The sequence below is a fragment of the Pristiophorus japonicus genome, chromosome 3 (genome assembly GCF_044704955.1).
Source record: "Pristiophorus japonicus isolate sPriJap1 chromosome 3, sPriJap1.hap1, whole genome shotgun sequence".
NCBI lineage: Eukaryota > Metazoa > Chordata > Chondrichthyes > Pristiophoridae > Pristiophorus > Pristiophorus japonicus.
The window spans coordinates 239,347,931-239,362,282 of NC_091979.1; the positions used below are offsets into that span (position 1 = coordinate 239,347,931).

General features: G+C 49.0%; 1 protein-coding gene across 1 annotated transcript in view; it reads left to right on the top strand.

The window, feature by feature from the left end:
- Positions 1–14,352, top strand: part of r3hcc1l (R3H domain and coiled-coil containing 1-like) — a 165,597-nt gene that overhangs the window by 87,663 nt on the left and 63,582 nt on the right. The gene's annotated exons all lie outside the window — the stretch shown is intronic.

Consider the following 14,352-nt stretch of genomic DNA (forward strand, 5'->3'; position numbering starts at 1 on the left):
ATTAGAGGAGCACAGATACTTCGGAGGGTTGTGGGGCTGGAGGAGATTACAGAGATAGGGAGGGGGCGAGGCCAATGGAGGGATTTGTAAACCAGGAGAATTTTAAAATTCAGGTGATGCCAGACTGGGAGCTAATGTAGGTCACAGAGCACAGGGGGTGATGGGTGAGCGGGATTGGTGCGAGTTAGGATACAGGAAGCAGAGTTTTTGATGACCTCTAGTTTATGGAGGGTAGAACAAATTAAACGGTCATTGTCGTTTGTGGGACTCACTGATGATGAATTGGCTGCTGCATTTGCCCACAGTCCAGAATAGTAATTCATTCTTTGAATTGCTTTGAGAAGTTTTGATAAAGTGATAAGGAGCTACAAAGGTGCAAGTATTTCTTTCCTTTCCCCAAACCGCCACATCTTCCTAATAACAATCTCCTCTCCATAAATGGAAAAAGGTATTGTTAGCAATGTCATCAGATGTGGTGTAAACTTGCATTTCTACAGCGCCTTTCACGACCTCAGCCAATGACGTACCGGTACTTTTGAAGTATTGTCAATAAACACACAGCAAGTTCCCACAAACAGCAATGTGATAATGACCAGATAATCTGTTGTATTGATGTTGATTGAGGGATAAATATTGGGCAGGTCACCAGAGAGAACTCCCCTGCTCTTCTTCGAAATAGTGCCATGAGAGGATCCACCTGAGAGGATAGACGGGGCTTCGGTTTAACGTCTCATCCGAAAGACGGCACCTCCAACAATGCAGCACTCCCCTAGTAGCCAGCCTAGCTTTTGTGCCCAAGTTTCTGGAGTGGGATTTGAAACCACGACTTTCTGACTCAAGCGAGAGAGTGCTACCCACTGAGTTACAACTGACTTTAATTGCATTCACTTCAAGAGATTTTTACAATGGTTGTTTCTGGTGAGCGGTAGTGCATGCGATCAAGTGGTTGCATAGTAGATGGTAGGTGCTGCTCCATTGGAATGAGCGGTAAAAGAAGCTTAAGATAGTTATGAAGGCTGAGTACATAGAATGTGCAAGGCACTAGGTTGGTGCATTCACCTTTAGCCTCTAGGGCTAGGGTTCAAATTCAGGCTAGACTGCTGGGATTGAAGTATCAGAAAGTCCTACGTGAAATGAATTTGGAGCAATTTTAATCGAGCTTCAGGTAGGCATTGGTCGAAATGGGAAGCTGTCTAACCTACGCCACCTCCAGACCAGGTCCAAGATCACCCCAACCTCTGTCATTGAGCTGCAGTATGCGGTCGATGCCTGCGTCTGTGCACATTCAGAGGCTGAACTCCAGGATATAGTCAATGTATTCACTGAGGCATATGAAAGCATGGGCCTTACGCTTAACATCCGTAAGACAAAGGTCCTTCACCAGCCTGTCATCGTCGCACAGCACTGCCCTCCAATCATCAAGATCCACGGTGCGGCCCTGGACAAGGTGGACCATTTCCCATATCTTGGGAGCCTCTTATCAACAAAGGCAGACATTGATGCGGAGATTTAGCATCGCCTCCAGTGTGCCAGCGCGGCCCTCAGCCGCCTGTGGAAAAGAGTGTTTGAAGACCAGGCCCTCAAATCTACCACCAAGCTCATGGTCTACAGGGCTGTAGTAATACCCGCCCTCCTGTATGGGTCTGAGGCATGGACGATGTACCGAAGGTACCTCAAGTCGCTGGAGATATATCACCAACGATGTCTCCGCAAGATCCTGCAATTCTATTGGGAGGACAGGCGCACCAACATCACTGTCCTCGGCCAGACTTAACATCCCCAGTATTGAAGCACTGACCATACTCGATCAGCTTCGCTGGGCAGGCTACATAGTACGCATGCCAGATACAAGACTTCCTAAGCAAATGCTTTATGTGGAGCTCCTTCATGGTAAACGAGCCAAAGGAGGACAGCGGAAACATTATAAGGACACCCTCAAAGCCTCCCTGGTAAAGTGCGACATCACCATTAACACCTGGGAGACCCTGGCCGCAGACCGCCCGAGGTGGAGAAAGTCCATCCGGGAGGGTGTTGAGCTCTTTGAGTCTCGACGCAAGGAGCATGAAGAGGCCAGGCGTAGGCAGCGGAAGGAGCGTGCGGCAAACCAGCCCCACCGACCCCTTCCCCAACGAATGTCTGTCTCACCTGTAACAGGGTCTGTGGCTCCTGTATCGGACTGTTCAACCATCAAAGAACTCACTTTGGGAATGGCAGCAAGTCCCCCTCGATTCCGAGGGACTGTCTATGATGATGATGGTCTCGAGAACTAATCTGCACTAAATTTGGCACAAAAGTAGCAATCTCTTGGAGAGGCCATAGGATGGCTGGTGTGTGAAATTTTAAAAAGACATTGATGTAATAGTGGGTGCACTTCCGAGGCTGGAGCTGAAGCACGTTGTTCTGCGTCTAATGATGCTGCCTCTGATCTGGGAGTAGCTGTGCTCATTGCCTGAAACAAAGAATGTTCCACACTCGAGTACAAACATTCCTCCGCCTTCAACACAAAATCGCAAGATTTTAAACATCCTTACTGGAGTAATGTCTTGTTGTTTCGTTCCTATCCATGCCTTTGTTACCTCCAGACTTGACTATTCCAACGCACTCCTGGCTGGCCTCCCACATTCTACCCTATGTAAACTAGAGGTGATCCAAAACTCGGCTGCCCGTGTCCTAACTCGCACCAAGTCCCGCTCACCCATCACCCCCTGTGCTCGCTGACCGACATTGGCACCCGGTTAAGCAATGTCTCGATTTCAAAATTCTCATCCTTATTTTCAAATCCCTCCATTGCCATCGCCCCTCCCTAGCTCTGTAATCTCCTCCAGCCCCACAACCCCCGCCCCCACCTCGAGATATCTACGATCCTCTAATTCGGCCCTCTTGAGCATCCCTGATTATAATCGCTCAACCTGTTCCCATTAACTGATGGTACAAGAACTAAGGGTAACAGATTTAAGGTTTTGGGGAAGATATACAGGGGGGATATGAGGAAGTTTTTACACAGCGAGTGGTAATAATCTGGAACTCGTTGCCGATGAGAGTGGTGGAAGCGGAGACGATCAATGATTTCAAAAGAATATTGGATAGGCACTTGAGGGAAATGAACTTGCAGGGCTACAGGGATAGAGCGGGGCAATGGGACTGACTTGATTGCTCTGCAGAGTGCCGGCGTGGACTCGATGGGTCAAATGGCCTCCTTCTGTGCCATAATGACTCTATGACTATAAAAAGGCACCAGAAAATATTTTTAAAACATGCAAGCTATTTCACACAAGTAACTGTGCTAGTAATCCTTCATCAGTATAATTTTACAACTGATATGAAGCTCCTTCATTGTACGGGTACTGGCAAAATAGGGTGGCAGTGTTACGGGCTTGGTGGTCATGTCCCAGGTAAATAATAGAATATAAAATAACAAAACATACCATTGAAGTTTGCACATGTCACTGGTAGTGACTTCCAGCCCATTTTTAGTTGTGTTTTGGCTGTGATGCATTTCAACGATGCTGAGGTTATATTAAATTTGTGCAGAATTGAGTAGATAGTCGTCGATGACCGCAGACCGATGAGGAAACAGATTTGTGTTTCTCAAGTACTGCTGCTACATAAATAAATCAGTGGGCATAACCTGCTGTAGTTGCACAAATAAAGGTACATCAGTCATGCGTGGCATCTCGTCGCTTTCTGGAACTCGTTTGGCATCATAGAGCATTCGAGCACAGAGGGAGACCATTCAGCCGGTTAAGCAACGTCTCGATTTTAGAATTCTCATCTTTGTTTACAAATCCCTCCATGGCCTCGCCCCTCCCTATCTCTGTAATCTCCTTCAGCCTCACAACCCCCCCGAGATGTCTGTGCTCCTCCAGTTCTGTCTTCTTGAGCATCCCTGATTATAATCGCTCAACCATTGGTGGCCGTGTCTTCAGCTGCCTGGGCCCCAAGCTCTGGAACTCCCTCCCTAAACCTCTCCGCCTCTCTTTCCTCCCTTAAGACGCTCATTAAAACCTACCTCTTTAACCAAGCTTTTGGTCATCTGCTGTAATTTCTTCCTCTGTGGCTCAGTGTCAAATTAATTTCTTTTGTCTTAAAACACTCCTATGAGGCGCCTTGGGATGTTTTACTACGTTAAAGGCGCCATGTAAATACAAGTTGTTGTTGTGCCTGTACCGACCGGTTCTCCTGAAAGAGATATTCATTTAATGGCTTTCCCCATTCCTTTTTACATGTTTCTTGTTTTTCAAAATTTATCCACTTTTCCTAGATTACAACAGTGACCCCACTTCAAAAAGCGCTTTGCAATGTCCGGTGGCCATGAAAGGCGCTATATAAATGCAAGGCTTTCTTTCACTTCCTCTTTGAAAGCTCCAGTAATTAAAAATAACATTGATAAATAGCCGGGGCTGAGGCGACGCCAGGCCGATGGGTTGCAGTGTGACTAGCGCTAAGGGGACTAAAAGTAGCTCGGATTGGTATGAGAGCACTGAATTGTGTGGAGGTGGGTGGGTTACCAGGTTGAGACAGAGGCTGCGCTGCAGACCAGTGTTCGGTGTGAAGATGGCCAGCAGTCTGGTAGCGGGGCGGCATCTTAGAAAATGGGTTGGGCTTGTTGGTACCAGGGATGGAAACCTTGTGGTCAGACAAGGAGCAGGGAGGCTGGCTGGACAGCACGGACAGAAATAGGCAGGGAGGAAAAGCTTTTTCATAGAATCATAGAAAATTACGACACAAAAGGAAGCCATTCGGCCCATCGTGTCCGTGCCGGTCGAAAAAGAGCTACCCAGCCTAATTCCACCTTCCAGCACTAGGTCAATAGCCCTGTAGGTTATAGAAACATAGTAAATAGGTGCAGGAGTAGGCCATTCGGCCCTTCTAGCCTGCACCGCCATTCAATAAGTTCATGGCTGAACATGCAACTTCAGTACCTCATTCCTGCTTTCTCACCATACCCCTTGATCCCCCTAGTAGTAAGGACTACATCTAACTCCTTTTTGAATATATTTAGTGAATTGGCCTCAACAACTTCCTGTGGTAGAGAATTCCACAGGTTCACCACTCTCTGGGTGAAGAAGTTTCTCCTCATCTCGGTCCTAAATGGCTTACTCCTTATCCTTCGACTGTGACCCCTGGTTCTGGACTTCCCCAACATTGGGAACATTCTTCCTGCAATTAACCTGTCTAAACTGTCAGAATTTTAAACGTTTCTATGAGATCCCCTCCTTCTTCTGAACTCCAGTGAATACAAGCCCAGTTGATCCAGTCTTTCTTGATATGTCAGTCCCGCCATCCCGGGAATCATTAATTATGGCTCTTCAAGTGCACATCCAGGTACTTTTTGAATGTGATGAGGGTTTCTGCCTCTACCACCCTATCAGGCAGTGACTTCCAGACTCCCAGGGGGAATAGCTTTTCCTTCTTTACGTTCTCAAAACCCCTTCATAATTTGGAATCACTATTCGATCGCATCTTAACCATCTTTATTTTAAAGAAAAAGAAAGTTGGATTTCTATAACGCCTTTCACGACCACCCGATGTCTCAAAGCGCTTTACAGCCAATAAAGTACTTTCGGAGTATAGTCACTGTTTTAATGTAGGAAACGCAGCAGCCAATTTGCACACAGCAAGCTCCCACAAACAGCAAGGTGATAATGACCAGATAATCTGTTTTTTGTTTATGTTGATTGAGGGATAAATATTGGCCCCAGGACACCGGGGAGAACTCCCCCGCTCTTCTTCGAAATAGTGCCGTGGGATCTTTTACGTCCATCTGAGAGAGCAGAAGGGGCCTCGGTTTAACGTCTCATCCGAAAGACGACACCTCTGACAGTGCAGTGCTCCCTCAGTACTGCACTGGGAGTGTCAGCCTAGATATTTTTTGTGCTCAAGTCCCTGGTCTTGGAGCCACAACCTTCTGACTCAGAGGCGAGGGTGCTACCCACTGAGCCACAGCCGACACTAAGATCGGAGCTAGAATTTCCTCAGGTGGGTGGGGTTCTCTCAACCTTGTCCTGTAACGTCAGCAAAAGATTGGTGGAAATCCCATGAAAGCAGAGCATCTCTGGGGCTTCCACGGAGGTTACAGTGGAAGATTGGAGAACTCCCGTGTAAATTCTGTCCCCCCCCCCCCCCCCCCGGTTCTTCAGCTTGGCTCATTCTCGTCCTTTTTCCACCTTTGTAATCTGGACACACCATCCACGGACGGGTAGGCTGCAGACAGGGTTCCAAGCCTCTGCCAGTGAAGCTCTGTAACTTCCTTACTCGGAGATACCGAAGGCTTGATGGACCTGTTGACCTTTTCCTGCCTGTCAATTTTGTACGCTCGTATGCAAGTTCTGGGTCGGCCAACTTCATCTTATTTTTGTTCCCTGTGATATTTCTCCTGTTGGGGGTTATGGAGTATCTGCCCTTGCATGCTATAGCTGGAGATCGGGAGCTAATCACTATGAATTGTGGAAGCAGTTCTACTCTGCAGCATAATTTATTAGAACTCCATATCTGGCACTGCTGTGCCGGCCTGTGCATGGTGCACTTTTCAGCAGTAAATCATTTTTAAGACTGAATTAAATATGGATAATGAAACGCCTTTGCACACTCAGCAAATGGATTTGTCTCCCAGCCAGCATGCTTTGATTGTTATCAGCATCTGTGGCGCTCAACTGCCCAAAAGTAGAGGTGATCAACATCTCTCGAGGAAAATGTCCTGACATCTAGTGAAGGTTGAAACTCGTCTCATTTAAAATACTATTAGTAAGTGGGAAGGAAAAGTAACATCGAGGAGAGCTGCTAGTATTATTCACGGGATGGGGTAGGGCGCCCAGCACTGCATTGTACAGATCAGAACTTTTATTGCCAGGTTTAGCATCATCCAGCTACAGATTTTTGTTCATTTGTTCTCGGGATGTGGGTGATACTGGCCTTCAGTGCAAGAGGATTTGAGTACAGGAACAAGGATGTCTTACTACAGTTAGACAGGGCCTTGGTGCGACCGAACCTGGAGTATTGTGTGCAGTTTTAGTCTCCTTACCTAAGGAAGGATATACTTGCCACAGAGGGAGTGCAGCAAAGGTTCACCAGACTGATTCCTGGGATGGCAGGACTGTTGTATGAGGAGAGATTGGGTCGACTAGGCCTGTATTCACTAGAGTTTAGAAGAATGAGAAGCGATCTCATTGAAACGTATAAAATTCTGACTGGGTTGGATAGACTGGATGTGGGGAGGATGTTTTCCCTAGCTGGGAAGTCGAGAACAATGGGTCACAGTCTCAGGATATGAGGTAGGAAATTTAGGACCGAGATGAGGCGAAATTTTTCCATTTGGAGGGTGGTGAACCTGTGGAATTCTCTACCACAGAAGGCTGTGGAGGCCAAGTCACTGAATATATTTAAGAGGGAGTTAGATAGATTTCTGGAAACAAAAGGCATCAAGGGGTATGGGGAAAAAGCGGGAATATGATGTTGAGATAGAGGATCAGCCATGATCATATTGAATGGCGGTGCAGACTCGAAGGGCCAAACTGCTGTTTTCTATGTTTCTATGATCCCTATTTGCCCTGAGAAGGCGGTGGTGGGCTGCTGTCTTCTTATAGAATCATAGAAATTTACGGCGCAGGTGGAGGCCATTCGGTCCATCGTGTCTGCGCCGGTTGAAAAAGAGCTATCCAGCCTAATCCCACTTTCCAGCTCTTGGTCAGCAGCCTTATGGAAAAGCAAAATATTGCGGATGCTGGAATCTGAAATTAAAAACAGAAAATGCTGGAAATCTCAGCGGGTCAGGCAGCATCTGTGGAGAGAGAAACAGAATTAACGTTTCAGGTCTGTGACCCTTCGTCAGAACTGGCAAAAGGTTTGAGATGTAACAGACTCTGAAGGAAGTGAAAGGGGGAAGGGGAGGAACGAATAAAAGGGAAGGTCTGTGATAGGGTGGAAGGCAGGAGAGATTTGAGAGACAAAAAGGATGATGGGCCAAAGTGAGATGGTAATGGCACAAGTTAGGAAACAAAGGATGAGTCTAGATGGGGTGTGAATGGCGGAATTATCACCAGCTGCCACGGGAAACAGAAAAAAAAATTGAAATGGTGGGGTGGGTTTTTTTTTTAAAAAGGGCGGAAACCTTATAGGTTGCAGAACTTCAAGTGCATAACCAAGTATTTTTTAAATGTGTTGATGGTTTCTGCCTCTTCCACCCTTTCGGGTAGTGAGTTCCAGACCCCCACCATCCTCTGGGTGAAAAAGAATTCTCCTCAACTCCCCTCTAATCCTTCTACCAATTACTTTAAACCCAAGCCCCTTGGTTATTGACCTCTCTGCCAAGGGAAACGGGCCCTTCCTACCCACTTTATCGAGGCCCCTCATAATTTTATACACTTAACTGCATTTAAATTCCCCAGCTGCCAAGGTGGGATTTGAACTTGTGTCCAATAACATAGCCATTATGCTACTGTTCTACTGAAGGGGTGATTGATTTTTTTTACAACTGATGGTTTACTGGGCTATTAAGAGGGAACCATACAGTGTGGGACTGATTTCACATGTAGGCCAGACCGGGCAGGTTCCCTCCCCAGAAGGGCATTAGTGAACCAGTAGGTTTTTGCAAGAATCCGGCAGCTTTCAGGGTTATATTGTGGCACCATCCCATAGCATAGGCATAGTCCCTGGATTACTCATCATCATGGGCAGTCCCTCGGGATCGAGGAAGACTTGCTTCCACTCTTAGCATGATTTCTTAGGTGGCTGAACAGTCCAATACAAGAACCACAGTTTCTGTCACAGGTGGGACAGATAGTCGTTGAAGGAAAGGGTGGGCAGGGAGCCTGGCTTTGCCGCACGCTCCTTCCGCTGCCTGCGCTTGATTTCTGCATGCTCTCGGCGACGATATTCGAGGAGCTCAGTGCCCTCCCAAATGCACTTCCTCCACTTAGGGCGGTCTTTGGCCAGGCTCCCAGATGTCAGTAGGGATGTCGCACTTTATCAGGGAGGCTTTGAGGGTGTCCTTGTAACGTTTCCTCTGCCGCCTTTGGCTCGTTTGCCGTGGACGAGTTCCGAGTAGAGCGCTTGCTTTGGGAGTCTCGTGTCTGACATGCGAACAATGTGGCCTGCCCAGTGGAGCTGATCGAGTGTGGTCAGTGCTTCAATGCTGGGGATGTTGGCCTGGACGAGGATGCTAATGTTTGTGCGTCTGTCCTCCCAGGGGATTTGCAGGATCTTGCGGAGACATTGCTGGTGGTATTTCTCCAGCGACTTGAGGTGTCTACTGTACATGGTCCATGTCTCTGAGCCATACAGGAGGGCGGGTATTACTACGGCCCTGTAGACCATGAGCTTGGTGACAGTTTTGAGGGACTGATCTTCAAACACTCTTTTCCTCAGGCGGCCGAATGCTGTACTGGCACGCTGGAGGCGGTGTTGGGTCTCATCATCAATGCCTGCTCTTGTTGATAGGAGGCTCCCGAGATAGGGGAAGTGGTCCACGTTGTCCAGGGCCACGCCGTGGATCTTGATGTTTGGGGGGCAGTCCTGTGTGGCGAGGACAGGCTGGTGTAGGACCTTTGTCTTACTAATGTTTAGCGTAAGGCCTGTGCTTTCATACGCCTCGGTAAATACGTCGACTATGTCCTGGAGTTCAGCCTCCGTGTGTGCACAGACGCAGGCGTCGTCCGCGTACTGTAGCTCGACGACAGAGGTTGGAGTGGTCTTGGACCTGGCCTGGAGATGGCGATGGTTGAACAGCTTCCCACTGGTTCTGTAGTTTAGCTCCACTCCAGCGGGAAGCTTATCAACTGTGAGATGGAGCATGGCAGCGAGGAAGATTGAGAAGAGGGTTGGGGCAATGACGCAGCCCTGCTTGACCCCGGTCCAGACGTGAATTGGGTCTGTGATGGATCCATTGGTAAGGATCACGGCCTGCATGTCGTCGTGGAGCAGGTGGAGGATGATGACGTACTTTTGGGGGCATCCAAAACGAAGGAGGACGCTCCATAGACCCTTGCGGTTGACAGTGTCAAAGGCCTTTGTAAAGTCGAAGAAGGCCATGTATAAGGGCTGGCGCTGTTCCCTGCATTTTTCCTGCAGCTGTCGCGCTGTAAAAATCATGTCCATTGTGCCACGGAGGGGACGAAATCCGCACTGTGACTCCGGGAGGAGCTCCTCGGCCACGGGGAGAAGACGATGGAGGAGGACTCTAGTGACGACTTTCCCAGTGGTTGATAGCAGGGAGATTCCTCTGTAGTTGCTGCAGACGGACTTGTCCTCTTTTTTAAAGATGGTAATGATCACTGCATCTCTAAGATCTCCCGGCATGCTCTCTTCCCTCCAGATGAGAGAGATGAGGTTGTGTATTCACGCCAGCAGTATCTCTCCGCCATACTTCAGTGCCTCAGCAGGGATTCCATCCACTCCCGTAGCCTTGTTTTTTAGCTGTCTTATGGCCTTTTCTACCTCATGCAGTGTTGGGGTCTCACTGAGGTGGTGGCGGGTAGCATGCTGCGGAATAGAGTCGAGAACACTCGAGTCAAAGGCAGAGTCTTGGTTGAGGAGATCTTCGAAGTGTTCCTTCCAGCAGGCCCTGACTGCCTCGTGTCCTTGATGAGTGTTTCCCTGTTCTTGGCCTTGACTGCGGTGAAGAATCCTCGCACATCAAGGCTGTCGGCCAGTTGTTGTATCTCCTGTGCTTTCTCGATCCTCCACCTGTTCTTTAGGTCCCGGGTTTTTTGTTGTACCTTAGCCTTTAGCCGTATGTAATGCTGCTTTGCTGTTCGGAGTTGGGTTGCTGTTTGAGGTTCAGAAATGTCCTGCGTTTGCAGTCTATTAGTTCTTGAATCTCATGATCATTCTCATCAAACCAGTCCTGGTGTTTCCTGGTTGAGTGACTGAGCGTCTCCTTGCAGACACTGGTTATGGAGGCCTGGAGGGCAGACCAAGCGCTGTGGTCATTCTGTGTCTCGGGGGCATCAAGGCACGCCAGGTTATCTGTGAGGCGCTGACTATAAAGGGCTCTCTTAGCTGGGTCCTTAAATGCCCCGGCATTGACTTTTTTGTGACACTGCTTCTGCTGCCCCCTTCGCTTTGGGGCTATGTTGATGCCAACGATGGATCTGATTAGGCGGTGGTCCATCCAGCAGTCGTCAGCTCCTGTCATGGCACGGGTGATGCGCACATCCTTTCGATCCCTGGCTCGGATGATGACATAGTCAAGCAGGTGCCAGTGCTTGGAGCGAGGGTGTTGCCACGATGCCTTGTATTTGTCTCTCTGGCGGAACAAGGTGTTGGTGATGACACGTTCATGCTCTCGACATTTTGTCAGGAGTAGGGCACCGCTGGAGTTTGCTTTCCCTACCCCCTCTCTGCCAATCATGCCTCCCCAGAGGTCTCTGTCCCTGCCGACCCTGGCGTTGAAGTCGCCGAGGAGGATCAGTTTGTCATCCGCGGGCACGCAGGTCAGGGATTTTTCGAGTTTGGAATAAAAACCCTCTGGCCTCATCTGTTGCATCAAGTGTTGGGGCGTAAGCACTGATGACTGTGGCGCACTGGTTCCGGGATAGGGTGAGTCGAAGCGTCATGAGGCATTCGTTAGCCCCGCAGGGGAGTCTTTGAGGCGGTCGACCAGCTCGTTTTTGATGGCGAAGCCGACTCCATGGGGGCGGTGTTCTGCCTCTGGTTTCCCTTTCCAGAAGAAGATGCACCCTCCACCTCGTTCCTTGAGCTGGCCTTCCCCTGCCCGCCGGGTCTCGCTTAGTGCTGCGATGTCGATATCAAAGCATCTAAGTTCCCGGGCAATTAGTCGGTGCGGCATTCCGGTCTGTCGCTGTTGGGGTTGTCCATGAGGGTCCTGATGTTCCAAGTCCAGAACTTCATGTTAGAGAAGTGGAAGATGCCTGTGCGTGATTTCTTTTAACGTAGGGTGATCGTTGCACGCCAGCTACCACACGGGCTTAGCTGAGCGAGGTCTTGGTCCAGTGGCAAGGGGGTCCAGGACGACTGGAGACCAGGCACTGCTATATGGGCCTAATTGCTTACGGCGAGGTGTTGGTCGCAGGCTCGGCGCTGGGTAGCGCCCTTGGTGGTAGGTGGTCGAAGGTTTGTTTGGGGACAGGCATTGGCAGGGCCAGCGGTGCACTGGAGTTCAGAATGGGGGGGCAGGGGGGCGGTCACAGCCATTGTACTCACCGGATGCTGGAGGAGGAGAGAAGACCAGGCCATCAGTGAGGAAGGAGAGGTCCAGGGGGAGGAGGTGGAGGCCCGATAGCCAGGTCCAGTCGCCGCAGGAGGTCCAGCTGGGAGGTGCAGCTCGTGTCGAGTTGTCCAACCGCCGCAGGAGGTCCAGCCGGGAAACGCCGATGTGCGGTGTGGCGGAACGCCTGAGGTAGGCCTGAACTTTTGGGAATCGCGGGGTTGGGGTTAGGGTGGGGATTAGGTTACCCTGGGTTGCACCTCAAATCACTGGAGAAATACCACCAACGATGTCTCTGCAAGATTCTGCAAGACAGATGCACCAATGTTAGTGTTCTCGATCAGGCCAACATCACCAGCATCGAATCACTGACCACACTCGACCAGCTCCGTTGGGTGGGCCACATTATCCGACACAAGACTCCCAAAGCTCTACTCGGAACTCCTACACGGTAAGCGAGTCCCAGGTGGGCAGAGGAAACGTTTCAAGGACATCCTCAAAGCCTCCTTGATTAAAATGCAACATCCCCACCGACACCTGGGAATCCCTGGCCAAAGACGGCCCTAAGTGGAGGAAGAGCAGCCGGGAGGGCGCTGAGCACCTCGAGTCTCGTCGCCAAGAGCATGCAGAAATCAAACGCAGGCAGCGGAAGGAGCGAGCGGAAAACCAGACTCCCCACCCACTCTTTCCTTCAACCACTATCTATCCCACCTGTGACAGAGACTGTAATTCCCGTATTGGACTGTACAGTCACCTGAGAACTTACTTTTAGAGTGGAAGCAAGTCTTCCTCGATTTCAAGGGACTGCCTATGGTGATGAGAGTAGGACTATTGATACTACACAAATTATGTTTTATTCATCATTGTAGGAGCATATTCCACTTTATATTCCTGTTGCATTTTCCTTAACATTGGAGAAAAGAAAATATATCCAGAAATTGTCATTATCAGTAAACAATGAACATCTTTTTCTTTTACCTTGTTTAAAGCAGTGCGTATCGGGTGACATTGGAGAATGATCTGGGAGGAGTTACTGAGCTGGACATAGCAAATTGACATCACCAGCTGAAGGTGTATCACTGCAGGGTTAATAAGCGTATCTGCCAATGTTAATTCAGCTCCTTCACAGTGCCTGGTTCAGTAACTCCTCCCAGCCAGTTGCCCCAATCTCATCCACATCCTCTATTTAAACACAACTGTTCAAACAATAGGACACCAATTTTTATCGCAACTTGCTTTTTTATTGGAAAGGTTTCACCCCAGCGTGCAGGATTTGGGATATATCCGCTTACGTTGCACACAGGATCGCGTTGCACTGATGCATACGTATTATGTATCCAGATGGAGCATTGTACATAGTCACCTGCCACTTTCTCTTAAGTACATAAACTCCAGGCTGAGGGGAGACCTTATTGAGGTGTATATAATTATGAGAGGCCTGGATAGAGTGGATAGGAAGGACCAATGACCCTTAGAACATACATAAGAACAAAAGAATTATGAACAGGAGTAGGCCATCAATAAGATCATGGCTGATCTGGCCGTGGACTCAGCTCCACTTACCCGCCCGCTCCCCATAACCCTTAATTCCCTTATCGGTTAAAAATCTATCTATCTGTGATTTGAATACATTCAATGAGCTAGCCTCAACTGCTTCCTTGGGCAGAGAATTCCACAGATTCACAACCCTCCGGGAGAAGAAATTCCTTCTCAACTCGGTTTTAAATTGGCTCCCCCGTATTTTGAGGCTGTGCCCCCTAGTTCTAGTCTCCCCGACCAGTGGAAACAACCTCTCTGCCTCTATCTTGTCTATCCCTTTCATTATTTTAAATGTTTCTATAAGATCACCCCTCATCCTTCTGAACTCCAACGAGTAAAGATTCAGTCTACTCAATCTATCATCATAAGGTAACCCCCTCATCTCCGGAATCAGCCTAGTGAATCGTCTCTGTACCCCCTCCAAAGCCAGTATATCCTTCCTTAAGTAAGATGACCAAAACTGCATGCAGTACTCCAGGTGCGGCCTCACCAATACCCTGTACACTTGCAGCAGGACCTCCCTGCTTTTGTACTCCATCCCTCTCGCAATGAAGGCCAACATTCCATTCACCTTCCTGATTACCTGCTGCACCTGCAAACTAACTTTTTGGGATTCATGCACAAGGACCCCCAGGTCCCTCTGCTCCGCA